This window comes from Calliphora vicina, chromosome 2, assembly GCF_958450345.1.
Source record: "Calliphora vicina chromosome 2, idCalVici1.1, whole genome shotgun sequence".
Lineage (NCBI taxonomy): Eukaryota > Metazoa > Arthropoda > Insecta > Diptera > Calliphoridae > Calliphora > Calliphora vicina.
The window spans coordinates 100,468,944-100,483,951 of NC_088781.1; positions in this window are offsets into that span (position 1 = coordinate 100,468,944).

Consider the following 15,008-nt stretch of genomic DNA (forward strand, 5'->3'; position numbering starts at 1 on the left):
GTTGAGACAATCATGTGAATCGTAAGTTAACCATATTATGGTTACCACAATCATGTAAATGGTTACTGTGACTATAATATAGTTAAAAAACTTGTAACAATATTGAAATGGTTACAGTAACCATGCCCAACTATATTTTTTCTCTGCGTGTACTTCACTTTTATGTTTTTAATATTTATTTTGTTATATTTTTGTGTCTTCTTTGGACAAATATTTTATGGATTGCCAACACGATATAAATACATCTTTTTGTATGTTTTTATTTTAAATTTTAGTATCAATTTATACAATGGCAACCACGGCTACGTAGAGATTTGACAATAGAAGTGACATCGTAATATTTCGGCGTTGACTAAACGCAATGCCGTAGTGATTTATAAAATTTTATATTTTTTGTTACGCGTTCACAACAGCGTTGGTGAAGCGTTTAACGCAAGTGATTTACAAAATTAGGGCCTAAGTGTTTTTACTATCACACGGTAAATAACGTCACAGTAGGCATTTTTCTAAAAAAACTCAGTTTTTGGAACACATTTTCCCAGTTTTAGGAATGTTGGTATTTGAAAATAAAAAATGTCAAAAATTCTAATTCCATTGATTTAAGAATTGGTTCCAAATTCTGTTATGATATCTTTACTGTTAACATTTTAAATTAGTTAAAATTTCATATTTTTAATAATTTTTTTAGTTTTTAAAATATCAATCCTCAAGTCATATGTCCAATTCACAACATACATAGTTGTATGTTGTACTTTGTATGATACAACTATTGTGGTTGTAAACACAGATTTAGCAAAGTCGTATGTTTACCTTGTCAAGCCAAGAAAATACAAAAACAAACAGATCAAAACAAAACATTCCAGAGTCTATTAATATGTAAAATTAATAGTGCATCGAACAATAGCAAACTAATGTCTGAATTGTGTAAAAATGCAAACAATTGACCAATATTTAAAACAAATTATCGTTTTTCATAAATTGAATAAATCATCTGATTTCAGTGTTACCGTTTGGTTGTTATTTTACACTAAAATTAACAAATTTTTTTGTTTATGTATAAACATGAACTTTTGGTAACACTTAAATTTTCATACAACATTCGAAAAACATATGTATGTAAAAATGTTATAGGTGGTGTACAAAATATTTACATATGTATGTATATAGAAATTATCAACGACATTTGTACAACTATTGTAGATTCAGACGACTTATAACTCATACGACTGTACAACGTCAGTTGTGAATTGAACAATAATGTTTTCAATAATATCAAATACTTATATAAAAGGGTTTTATTTACTCCTCAGAAGTTCCAAAAACCTTGCCCTCTTTGACAAATTTTTACGTTTTTTCATATAATGCATGTAAAACGGTCCTGAAATATGATTAGACTATCACACACACATTACGCAATACGTGTTAATTCTGACTACTATTTGTTTCGATCGATGCTGAACATTCTCTCTGTAATATGCTTCACTTCGAAATAGAGTATCCGAAATTGGCTTGATTCGTTCTGGTCCTCAAAAAATGGGCAGTTCTTTTGGCTCGAAATTCATATGTTGCCAAAAAGATGGGAAAAGGTTACCTAATTCTTTGAATAAATTTATATTGAACAAATATTTCAAATTAAAAGCTAAAATTTGAAAAAAAAAATTCTCCATTTTTAAGTCATACACCCTATACAAAACTTACTATTTATCACAATTTGCCTTCATATTAATATATGAGGCCAAAAATTGTAATAATTTTATTAAATTGCCATTTACAAGAAGTTTTTATTAATAAAAATGCAATTTGATTACTCAAATTTAATATTAAAACTGATATAATTAGTGCAGACTTTCTCTAGCATGTCGAGCCCTTAACGCCAAATTATCGTAAGCGATAAAACACAAATTTTACAGGAGAAGGTTTTTTCGATTATTCTGAAATTTATACATAGAAATTAAAATGTTATGATGCGATATAATATATGTAATTTCGTTCAAACTATTTGTCTATTTTTCAAAAATATTTATAACTTTTGACAATTAAAAATTCATGGAATACTTTATTGAAAAATATGACAAAAAATGTTTTTTATTGAATTTTTGCATAGATACAAATTTTACGAATTGAAATAAAATTGATATTTATGAATAGTTTTTAATGAAATTTCACTGTTATGTAAAATTTTCTACTTAAAATGGAAAAATAAAAACGAATTTTGAAATTTATTATCAGCAATCCCGCAATTCCAAAAAAAGTGTTGAAGAATCCCAGGGTCGGAGTTATCGGAATCCTTTACAAAATAATTAAAAGCATATTGGGCCATCTAAAATCGGTTACTATATTTTGATATCAAATATGCGATTTGAGAATTTTTGCACTAAAGTTTAATTTTACATAAAAAATAGGTGTTTTTTGATTGGACCTGGTCCCCTCGGTTTTTTTCATTTAAAATATTTTATGCAAATTTAGCTTTCAGAAAATATAAATTCCTTATACATCCTCTTAGAAATTTTTTGCGATAACTTAAAAGAAAAAAAGTTATTTTTTCCCAAAAAATTAGCGAAAAATCGGCTTTTTAAATTTTTTTAAATGAAAATGCATATAACTTTGGACTTAGTCATTATTTTTAAACAGTTCTTTTTGTATTTGACACATATACATATATGCTGTTACTCTAATGAAGGCAAACTGGAGAAATTGGAAAATATTTGGATACGCTGTTATCAAAAAACTGGAGTAGGTTGGGTAAAACTGTAGAAAATTTAATTTTCAAATGTGAATATCTCCTAAGCTATAAGAGATAATTGATAGCTACGACTAGGTATTTTGTAGCGCTCGATAAAAATATTTTATATATGCAATTTTTTTGAAATCGAAACACAAACGAAGAAATAGGATCGTATTTAAAATGTTACATATCCGAGGTGTCCTACTTTTAGGACCCTTGGTCGCGCCCCTGTTGGGCCCGTGAGGTCCACGTTCAGAATTTAAACTCGACAACACTTCTTCTTTGCGCATGTGAAATTTCATTCAAACCAATCTAACCATTTAGAAGTTACAGATTTATTTCCCTCTTTTTTTTTTATACCACTATGTGTCGCTTACGATAAAATTCGATTACTGTAAAATGTAAACATTGACTTGAAAATCTTACCCCGTATAATTTTGAAGTTATTAACAATTTTGATATTCTGAGAACGCTAAAACATCAGTCGCTCCAGGGCACACTTAGAAAGGTGACTGCGATGAAACAGCAGATTATTTTTTTTATTCAGTTTGAATTGTCAATTCACTTGTCGTTGTTGTGGCGAAAAATACAACAAACCCAAATGCAAAAACAACAACAGGCAACTTTGACAGTTCACCTGCCTTTCAACAAAAAAAGTTCCTGTTGTTTAAGTATTTGTTGTAGTGATGCAGTCACATTTTTAAGTGTGCCATGAGTCGCTCCATAAAATTTTAGTTTTTGCAATAAAAAAAAAATTAGAAAACGGCGCTTACGATAATTTGGCGCTAACGGCTCGATGTGTTCCAATTATGCAGTGCCCTGAGATAAGAGAAACTGTTACTTCGTATACAGGCTAGGTCGATTTCGCGGTAACACAGGTGGATTCATTAGTCTACGTGTTTTGTTCAATCTCATATAGTTTCTGCTTTACAACTTTCTTACATTCTCATATTCATAATATATACTATTTCCTTTTTATACCTATCATTCCGTTTTAACATTTCAAAATATTGGTCATAGAACCAAAAAGTATACATATCCTGGGTTCTGTCTGTCTCTTGATAGGGCTGTCTCTGATAGGGTCCAAATGAAATTATCTAGCTGGCGAAAGGAGCTATCTCTCTGTTGATAAGGCTTTTTTGGTAATGGGAAAGAGTCCATGATTTCACATAGCCCTCCGAAATACTGGTACAATTTTCCACAAATTAATTCTAAAGCTATGTACACACGGTTGTCAGATTGTCAGGAACATGCTCAGAAAATGGTTATCACAACCATGTGAACTTATATTGAAACATATGGGTGTTAATTATTTATTGAACATTTTCTGACAATATTGTAGGAATATAACAACCGTGTATACGTAGCTTAAGTAATTATGGCGCAAATCGAGCAAAATTCGTCCCTTGTAGGTCGCCAGAAAATTACATGAACATTCATAATTGTCTTATTATAATTAATGAAATTGGACATAACAAGTTCTATATGAACCTAAATTTTTCTACCATGGAATTGTTATTCATAATAGGGCTATCACAACGTTTTTTTACAGGTATTTTACGATGTTTTCATTCACAACTATTGTTAAAAAAGTGAGGAAAAAACTTTTATAATTTCGCAAAATGTTTGAAAAGAACATAAAACGTTTGCATTTCGAAATTTTTTAACACCCATCCGACTTGGAGGTGACATTTAATATTTAAATTATCATAACTTTAAGATGCAAAAAATTAAGATTTTGGATTCACAGTTTTTTTATGGTCTACCGATATTTGTCACTTAGTTTTTCATTTCGAAATACAAAAGTAATAGAATCCATCAGAATTCAGTTTCAACAATACTCCAATATTTTTGATTTTCCTCTTATAAAAAATTATTACAAAATGTAATTAAATTGAATATTTATATTTAATTTATTAAGGTCCATCCCCCTTAAGATCTTTATCACGAAATATAATTTCATATTAAACATATTTTTTTAAGCTTATGAATTATGCCCAACCTAAAACTCTCACTTGTGTAAATCAAAATTTAAAAATAATTTTTTCAAAGTTTATTTCCATTTAGCTTTTATGTTTAATTTTTTCCCTTCAGCAATGTTCTTTGTTCCGTTCTGTATTCCATAAAACATCTGTTTCTTTTATACAGTGTAAGCAATTTGACATCCTTAATGATTTACAGCAATTTATACGACCATAAAGTCCACAGTTAACTGGAATTGAAAATAGAAATTTCTACAAGTACCAGCGATAAATGTACAAAATGAAATAAAGGACACAATGAAAAAATTATAAATAGAGTCATAAAAAGTTTAACATACAAAATACTTGTACAATACAAAAAAAAATGAAAAAATCATAAAAGTAATAAATTATTAACATAATAAATTACTCATTAAAAAACAGGAAGTTCTGTATGACTCTTTTTTTGTAACAAAAAAATACAAAAAGGTACCAGAAGATCCTTTTTCTAACACGTACAAACTATTTAATATTTTTATGTTTTTGCATGTGTCTGTATGTTGTAAATGTATTAATATGGTTGAAACACTCGTATGTACTCGTAAATGTCTAACTAGTCCTTTGAGTACATAAATAGAAAGAAAAATGCTGTCTTTGCCATCAATAAGCCAACTGCTTGTTGAAGTTTTCTACTTATTTTCATTCTTGTTTCCATTTCAGTTTAGTTTTATGGGGTGATTTATGTAGCAACACCTTTAAATGGATTTTCATTTTACCCTTATGAATTTTTATTGCAAATATTCTTGTTCGTTTGGTTAGCAGGTAATTAATTAATTTGTTCAGTTCAATTTATAAATGAAAGAACGGTTTCTTCTAAAAAATACAAAAAACCGACACATATTTATTGGAAAACCGGTATTCGGGTTATTCGAAAAACTGTATTTTCTAAATACATAACCAGTTTCGAGTACGGTTTTAGCTAAAACCCCATTTTTTCATTATATGCAGTATTACATAAGTTTTTCTTTATTTTTAATAGAAAAAATTCGATTACAAATATTAAAATATAAAGTATTCGAAACCGGTCGGTTTTTGAAACAGATTTTGAAATACTATAGTTTACATAGTACTTAAAAGTACTAAATGTTTTTGAAAATTAAGGAACCGATACCAATATTATGATACACATTTGGATTAAAATATATTTGATTTTTGTGATTTTATATGGGAGCTATAACTAATTATTTACCGATTGTTAATTATTTATGCATGTTAAAGTGATTTTCGTAAGTGTGCCTTATATGGGAGATATGGTCAATTACAGATCGAAAAAAAATTAGAGGCGTTTTAAACCACTACACAATTTTGATGTTTTCTGGTTTCAGTAGTACAATTGCGGTCCTAATTTTAAAGTCTATGGAGAAGTTTTTCTTTAATTTTTTTTTTGTAAAATTGTGAATTTTTTTAGACCTTTTAGACCATAATTTATGATAACTTAAAAAGGGGTAAACCAATATTATTAAAATAAACTTAGAAAAGATTTACATAACCTTTAATCCGTTTCTATATTGCGTTTTAATCGGCTCTGTAGTTTCGGAGTTATAATAATAAATTGAAGCAAAAACAAGTAAGAAAGTATGGTCGGTCAAGCCCGACCATATAATACCCTACACCAAGTAAATGAGTAAAAATATTTTTCTTTTAAAATATCAATAATTTACATTTTTGAGTGATTTTCGGAAGTGGGCCTTATATGGGAGCTATGACTAATTATGGACCGATCACCATAAAATTAGGTCGTGTGATTTATGTCTTAAAGTTAAAGTTAACTATGTTGAATTTTGTGTGCTATAGACCGGAAGCGGGTCTATATGGGAGCTATGACTAATTATGAACCGATCGTAACAAAATTTGGTGACATGAATTTTGTATATACAAAACTTATTTGGAGCGAAATTTGTGTAGATACATAGATAAATTAAACGTTTATGACCGATAAAGTCCAATTTCGAGGGGACATTTGTATGGGGGCTAGGTGAAATAATGGACCGATTTCAGCCAGTTTCAATGGGCTTGGTCCTTGGGCCGAAAAAGTAATATGCACCAAATTTGATCGAAATATCTTCAAAATTGCGACCTGTACTCTGCGCACAAGGTTTACATGGACAGCCAGCCAGCCAACCAGACGGACGGACGGACATCGTTTAATCGACTCAGAAAGTGATTCTAAGTTGATCGGTATACTTTAAGGTGGGTGTTAGACTAATATTTTTGGGCGTTACAAACATCTGCACAAACGCATAATACCCTCCCCACTATGGTGTAGGGTATAAATATATCTTTTTCATGAAAATAGCAATTTTTTTGTTTTAAAAAAATCATCAAAAATCGAAAACAGCAGAAATTGTTTATATTTATTGCTTTATTGCAAAGCCACATATAATGCGAACAAAATGAAATATCGGTCATAAAAATCGATGGACTTTCTTTTCGAATTTATTCACAATTAAGTGAATTCGCTCATTTTCGATTTTTCATGATTTTTTTTAAAATAAAAAAAAATTGCTATTTTCACGTAAAAAATATGTTTTCAGCTTAAATTTGTTATTATAACTCGGAAACTATTGAGCCGTTTGAAACGCAATAAATTATGAAAATTTCTACAAAGCATGGGGAAAATGTTTTCAAAATTCAATCAGTCGAATGAAGGACATTAACTACTCAATTTTATGTACATATATCAAACAAAAAACTAAAATTTTTTGAAAATTATATATAAGCGGCTTTGCGACAAAGTAATAATCCTGAACAATTTCTTTCGTTTTTGATTTTTCATGGGTTTTTTAAAACTCAAAAATTTGCTTAAATTTGTTATTATAACTCCGAAACTACTGAGCTGAAAACGCAATATATAAACGGATTAAAGATTATGTAAATCTGAACTTTTCTACGTTTACTTCAATAATATCGGACTAACCCTTTTTGAGTTATCATAAATTATGTGGAGAAACATCTAAAAAAAATTGTCAATTTTAGAACAAAAAATCTATCACTATTTTTGTCCCAAATTTGTTAAAATTATTTCTCAAATGAACATTTCGTAGCCTATTTTAAAAAAATTTCTGATTATTACAATGGGTTGATAACATTCTGCTACAAAATGACACTTTTTGTCCGAACTTGAAAAGCCACCTAATGGAGTTTGTAGGCCTAGTTGAGAACATATTAAAACCGTTTTAAAGATTTTGAAACACCTTCAAAATTTTTAGATATTTTGAAATAACTGTTTTAGGGTAGGTCGTAGTACTTTACCTCTAACTCACACATTTTTAGACCGATTTCAAAATTTTAAACAACTAAAGTTAGATAAAGAATTAAGCTTTCTTAAAATTTATGTATAAAATCTATATGCCTAGAAATTGTGTAAGTTTTTATAAATAGTTTCGCTTTCTTTTTTATTGTTTTTCGTAATTTTTCAAATTCAACAATAGTTATTTTAATTTCCACAACATAATTTTCCGACCCTATAAAGTATATATATGCTGGATCCTTATAGATAGCGGAGTCTATTAAGTCATGTCCGTCTGTCTGTTGAAATAAATTTTCTGAAGACCCCAGATATCTCGAGATTCAGACATGCTTTAGAGAAGTTTCCTATTTAAAATAAGCAAAATCGGTCCACAAATGGCTGAGATATGAGGAAAAAATCAGGACAACCTCGATTTTTTACGAAAAGGTGACTTAACTCTTTCTTTTTATTAAAGAAAAACTTTCTTTAAGAACACATAACAATTTTATGTTTTTCTATAAGGCATCTTTACGGAGAACATTTTGGTATAAAAGACATGTACTATTTTTCGAATATGTCGCCCCTACGCCTTTCCGAATTTGACCTATTTTTTTATCAAATTTTCAATTTTGAGCCACATGTTCTAAAATCCCAAAGCTTGGATCAGAAATAATATTCCAACATTTTTGATAATAATTCAATGTATGTCCTTTGAAAATGCAACTCTGATCTATCCCGTTCTAGGTGATTTGACATTTTTAACTTTTTAATACACAGGGAATTAACACTATTATTGAAAATAGTTTAAATAAAATCTACCCACATTTTGTTGCACATATATGCATAGCAACGTGTATTTACTTTCACACATATTCATATTTATTTATATGAATGTATGTAACGTATTCGTGTTAATGAAATTATTGAAAATCAATTGTAGTTGCATTCAAAGGCATTTTGTTACACATCGATGACTTTCAACAGTTCAATTATTTGAATATGGGAATCGCTTTGTGCCAAACTCAATATGGGAACTTATTGTCAATAAGAATTGTTACTGCTGCTCTATTCCCTTAAATGCTGAATTCATTCTGTTTTTTCTTCTCTTCATCTGTATTTTATTGTTTTTGCAATATGAATATTGTTTAAAAATGTGTTCAAATTGTTTGCATTCACATTCGTACATAAATAATTGTTGAATATGAAGCAATTTAATATGCAGCAAACGTTGCCACAACTATAGTTTCCCCACTCCTTTTTTCTTTGGCTTAATTTTTTTTTTGTATTTGGTTTTCATTGTGTTTGTAGAGTCGTTAAAATAAATCAAGGATAATTCCATTGGTTTATAATACATTTATATTGTAGAATGTGCGTATGTGTGGCTGAAAGGATTCATTCCTTTTTTTTTGGCAAATTTAAAAAAAAACTCCACATGATTTCGTTCTTTTTTTTTTGAAATCATAAAACTCTTATTGATTTTTATTTAATGTTTATTTGCTTGAATACAAATTCAAGGGTTTAAATTTTGTTTTTTCTTCTGTTTGTTTCCCATTTTTTTATTATCACACAATGGGCGTAAATTGAATGACTTTATTTTCTTTTTCAGTTTTTATGCAAGCAGTTGTGCGTTTTGAAAAAAAGGATTTAATTTTTAAGATCTACAAAATTGTTCTCTATTATTAATTTAAAGCTTAAATATGATGCTGCTAAATCAAATACTTAGATTTTCTTTGTATGGAACTAATAAAATAAAGCTGAAAAATATAAATCAAATTTGCTTTAAATCTTTAATTGTAAATGTGCTACAGTTTGCTAATTTTAACCTAAAAACCATGAATGTCTGATTTATATACATATGTATCCCAACTAGGGTATTCATTCGAATAATGATCGTTTAATTAATCGAATAAATTCTTACGAATAATTATTTGAACAATTTAAAAATTACCATTTTCAAATAACGAATAATTGGAACCATTTTATGTAGAATAGTCGAATAAAACGAATAAATGTACATATATATTTAAATTTATTAAATTGCTTAAAATATTTCATAATTCGAAATTTAAATAACATTGTGTGTAATTTTTTAAGTCATGGAAATATAACCATATAAGGACACCAGTTTTGACCAAAGTCATACACTTTTTTTTATGTTCCCCAAAGATTTGGGGACTCGGTGTATTTTTTGCATCAGAGAGTAAATCAAAATTCCGAACTGTTTGCAAGATATGAGCTTGAGAAAATTATCACTTTTTTGCAAAAATGACACCCATGCCAGTGGTGTCCGTATATAGTTATTTTTTTCATGTTGCACTGCACAGTGGGGCTGAATCGAAATTTTTGGAAATAAGTCTGGCATTTCTAAATGGCTGGTCTGATCGGGATAAAATTTTACGTGGGCGTAGACAAGGAGCTTTCGAGTATTTAAATGGGCCATTCAAATGCTCCAGGGACGGCGCTATGGGGCTTAAAGTAGGGTACCTTCGACATGTACAATTTTTAAAGACGTGCCATTTTTTTGTTTCCCATCCGCGTGTGCTATTTATCTCTTCTAATTTTCGAGTTCTAGACATTTAAAAATTTAAATTTTAAAATTTGGCCATACCTTGGCCCGCTCTATTAAAAATATAGGGCGTAATTTTGGACCGAATGGACTCGATTTTTTGTTGTTTGTTAGACAACTAAGTTAGTAATAATATATAAAAGATTGGATTTGAATATCTTTAAAATCCAAAAATATTGCAGTTTTTCATACTAAAAAAATTTTATAAATTTTCTTAATGTGACTAACGGCCATTTTCACAATGTACGATTAAAAGCTAACGTGAACTTTAACCGCAAGTTAGGCTAATATGAATTTCACAATGTACGATTAATTCTTAACTCACACTATTTAACAACAAAGTTGCTGTTAAATATAACCGAATAAATTTCGCCGGTTAGCATCTTAATTGTAAGAAATATAATAAAAGAACATGGAAAAACATTTATATTTTTGTAATATTTATAATTTTTAAAAGTGTAAAGCGAAGAAAAGTAAATTTTGCACGGGGTGATCCATATACCACCCGGATATTGCACTTACAAACCAAACAACAAATGTGCACTTTTCCTTGTTGGTTTTCAGTAATTGTTGTTCAGTTTGTTCTGTAAATTTTACAGTTAGGTACCTTAATATTTTTGAGTTTTATACGTTTTTTTTATTATACCACTAAGAAAACACAAATTATTATTTTTTATGCCGTCTTTTAGACAATTTTTTATATTTCAATCTTTCATTACACTATTTTTCGTAAACAAATGTATGCATTATTGCCATACTTTCTACTGAATGCTTTGGTTAAGTAATCAAATGATGCATTAAACACATTCAAGACAACAGGCTACACGACTACACGAACACAAATTCTGCTGGTTACAGTTGTAGTCGTGTGGCAGCTACTGAATTATTTTAAAGACGACAGCTACAAAGAAAACAGCTGATTTATAATTCAGTGGTGCCACTTTAATAAAAAATAACCGTACAAAATTCCAAAGTAATTAAGATTGAAACAATTATTTTGAGTAAAAATATATATATGGTTATAATTAATTATGTACCTGTTATTAATTTATTTCAATATGGTTATCAGAAACTTCTCTTAATTAAGTAAAAAAAATATATTTTTTAAGCACTAATTTGATCTACATTTTTTTATTATATTAGCAACACTATTTCTGTTTTGTAGTTGACAAAAATAGAAATTAGCCTAATTCGGCTACATCGGCATGAGTAGTCGTGTGGCCGTGTAGCTGTGCTGTCGTCAAAATAATCGTCTTCATATAAACGTGTGCATTTTATTTTTGACAGATTGAAGTTGGTAGCCTGCTGTCTTGAATGTGTTTAATGCATGATGGTGAAACGTAAATCGGTAACCGTTGGTTAAATGGTCCCCGTTAAACAAACCGACAGTTAGTTAATTTTCCGGTTAAAATGAAATAATCGTACATTGTGAAAATGGCCGTAAGTCAGAGCCAATGACTTGTGTTGAATAAGTAAAATATTAAGAAAATTTATACAAATTTTTTAGTATGAAAAAGTGCAATATTTTTGATAGACTTAATTTTGAAGTGGCATATTTTTGAATCTCATTGTGATATTGACTTGAATTTTTTTTTGTAAGATCAAAAATTAACTTAACAAAACAATATAGCTCGGAATAAATGTGGATCAAATTGTTCCTAATATTTGCAATCCTATTAAAATTTTGATATAAATTTTAGTTTTATGTAGAAAATCAATGAATATGTAATAACATCTTTAATTATTAACGAAACTCAATGACATTTTTAACGTTTTTTATGTTCGTCATTCTAAATAAATAAAACCGGAAAAACCGGTTTTCTAAAAAAGACCAATTTTCGGTTAACCGACAAATCGGTTTTTTAAAAAGTCGGTTTTTTATAAACACTAAACTCTACCCAATTTTGAACAAATTTTTATATCAATCACCGGTATTTATACAAATTTCCAACAAATTAATTTTTAAAACAGCATTAAAATAGCGCCATTATTTTGTAAAAAAAAATCTAAATCATAATTTTCTGAAATATTTTTATTATTTGTAAATTAATGTAGCACATATTAGACACATAAATTATTTGTGATATTCATATATTTTATTTTATACAAAGTACCAAAATTTTATTTATATAAATCAGTTCTGTGACAGTATTAATCTTAGAGTGACAATTTACCTTTATCTAAAGCTTAGAATTCAATTTTGTCCTTTTAAAATGCTAAAGAAAAAGACAAAATCTGCACATAAATAATGAAGAAATATTCATTCATCTCAGTTTCTTTTGATTATTTCTTGTAAATTTATTCCGTTTAACACTTTTAGGTTTTTTATTTTTTTCAATTTGGTGATGAGTTCGGCTTAAGTTTTTCTTGCTGCTTTTTTGGGTTTGTATGTGGGTATAATGGTAGTACAAGAAGTGTTTTCGTTTGGCAGAATAAAGTAAGTATTATTATTTTATTATTATTCAATGAACGTAAATCTTAAAATCTATTTTAGAACGTGAATCCTTTGCGGTTTTATGGCATTTCGTGTTTTTTTTTATCACCTTAATTGAAATGCAAATCTTTAGTTAAACTTATTTTTCTTTTCACTTGCTGTTTTGTTTTCTTTCTTTTTGGAAAATTTCATTTAGATTAATACTTTGGTTATTTTGGCTTTTACTTTGTTGGTTGCTTGGTTGGTTGACTGGCTGGCTGGTGAGAATCTTAAGAAAATTCTTCATCTACTTGGTCAACATTTTAATCAAATTAAATGGATGTCAGTATCAAGAAAAATACAATCCTTGGTTTGTCTTTTTTGCTTTATTTAGAAAATGGAATTAGAAGTGATTACTTTTTTACATTAGATTAAATTATCTTGATGAATATGACAAATAAATATATATTTAATATATGTAAATGGACATTGTTGGGTTGATAGCTCTATGTAACTAATTAATCTGTGTTCTCGAAAATTCAAGTCCTACAATACGATGGAATGATATTAATGGATCGTAATGTGTGAACCACTTTTAACCAAGAACAAAATTTACCGATTAGGAACTCTAGTACGAACAGCGTCCTTGTGTCTAGGTTCTATCTGCTCCTGAGACAGTACATGTTTATTGTCATTTATTAAGAGAGTTAAGAGTACTAATTCTTTCAAAGAACGACCAAAGAATTGTTCGGTTTATAAGGCTAACATTTGAGAAAAGTATTTGGTAGTAATTCGAACTTGCTGGAAAGCAATCAGCTACATCGAAATTGAAAAAGATATGGAGACAATAGATAACTATAATTATGTTAAATATTTATAGTACAACTATTATAGACCGCAAGTTTGGATTTGTAGAGGACGTTCTCTGGGAGATATGCTGGCAGAAAAATAGTGTCTTTCCATTCTCCGTTTTTTCGAGAGTAAAGTAGAGGTCTCAGATATATTCAACCCCTGACGTTCGACGGCCTCATACACTTCTATCTAAACGTATTGCTTTTAGTGCCGGTAAAAAATTCTCTTGTTTTTTTTTTAAAATGCAGATTCTTGTGGAATTTCATGATGTCTTCTACAGAGAAAGTCTATATTGAACTAAATATTTAAAAATTTTGTTCTGTGACTGTTTCACATTGCTAAATTGCTTTATTTATTATTTTAGTTGAAAGAACTACAATAAATATACTTTAATTCTCACGCTCATGTAAACAAAAACCCAAAAAAACAAGTAATTTATAAGTACCCGTAGTAATTTTTGATATAAACTTTAACAAATTTATGTACTTGTCCTTGCTAAATTTCCTTCAACAAGTATGAATGTAACTTTTGCTATTTTTTCTTCATCTTATAATTTCGTTTAACTTTCAAAATGATATAATAAATATAAAGAAAATTGAGAGAAACTAAGAAAATAACTGACTTTCAAGTTCATAAACAATAACACTAGAAATATGTCAGAGATTCTCAAATGGTTGAAAGATGTGCCCTCTTATAATAGATGAATTAAATTTATTTTAAAACAGCTCCTTGTAACTTCTAAAATTTTAGCTTCATTTACACTATTTGTTGTCATTTAGTTTAAAATCCATTGTAGCATAATTTCGGCAAAATTATTTTTTTGTATATCTTAATTCCAGGTCCAGAAGATACACGCAGAGAAAAAATATAATTGGGCATGGTTACTGTAACCATTTATATAGTGTTACAAATTTTTTAACTATATTATAGTCACAGTAACCATTTACATGATTGTGGTAACCATAATATGGTTAACTTACGATTCACATGATTGTTTCAACCATATATATGTTTACAGTAAACATATATATGTTTGTGGCAACCATATTTATGATGAATAATTTTATCATAATATGTTGTTCTCAGATTATGATAAGCCTTAAGCCGAGAGCACCATAATATGATAAGTCCTTCATCATATAAATGGTTGTCACAAACATATATATGTTTACTGTAGCCATATATATGGTTGAGACAATCAT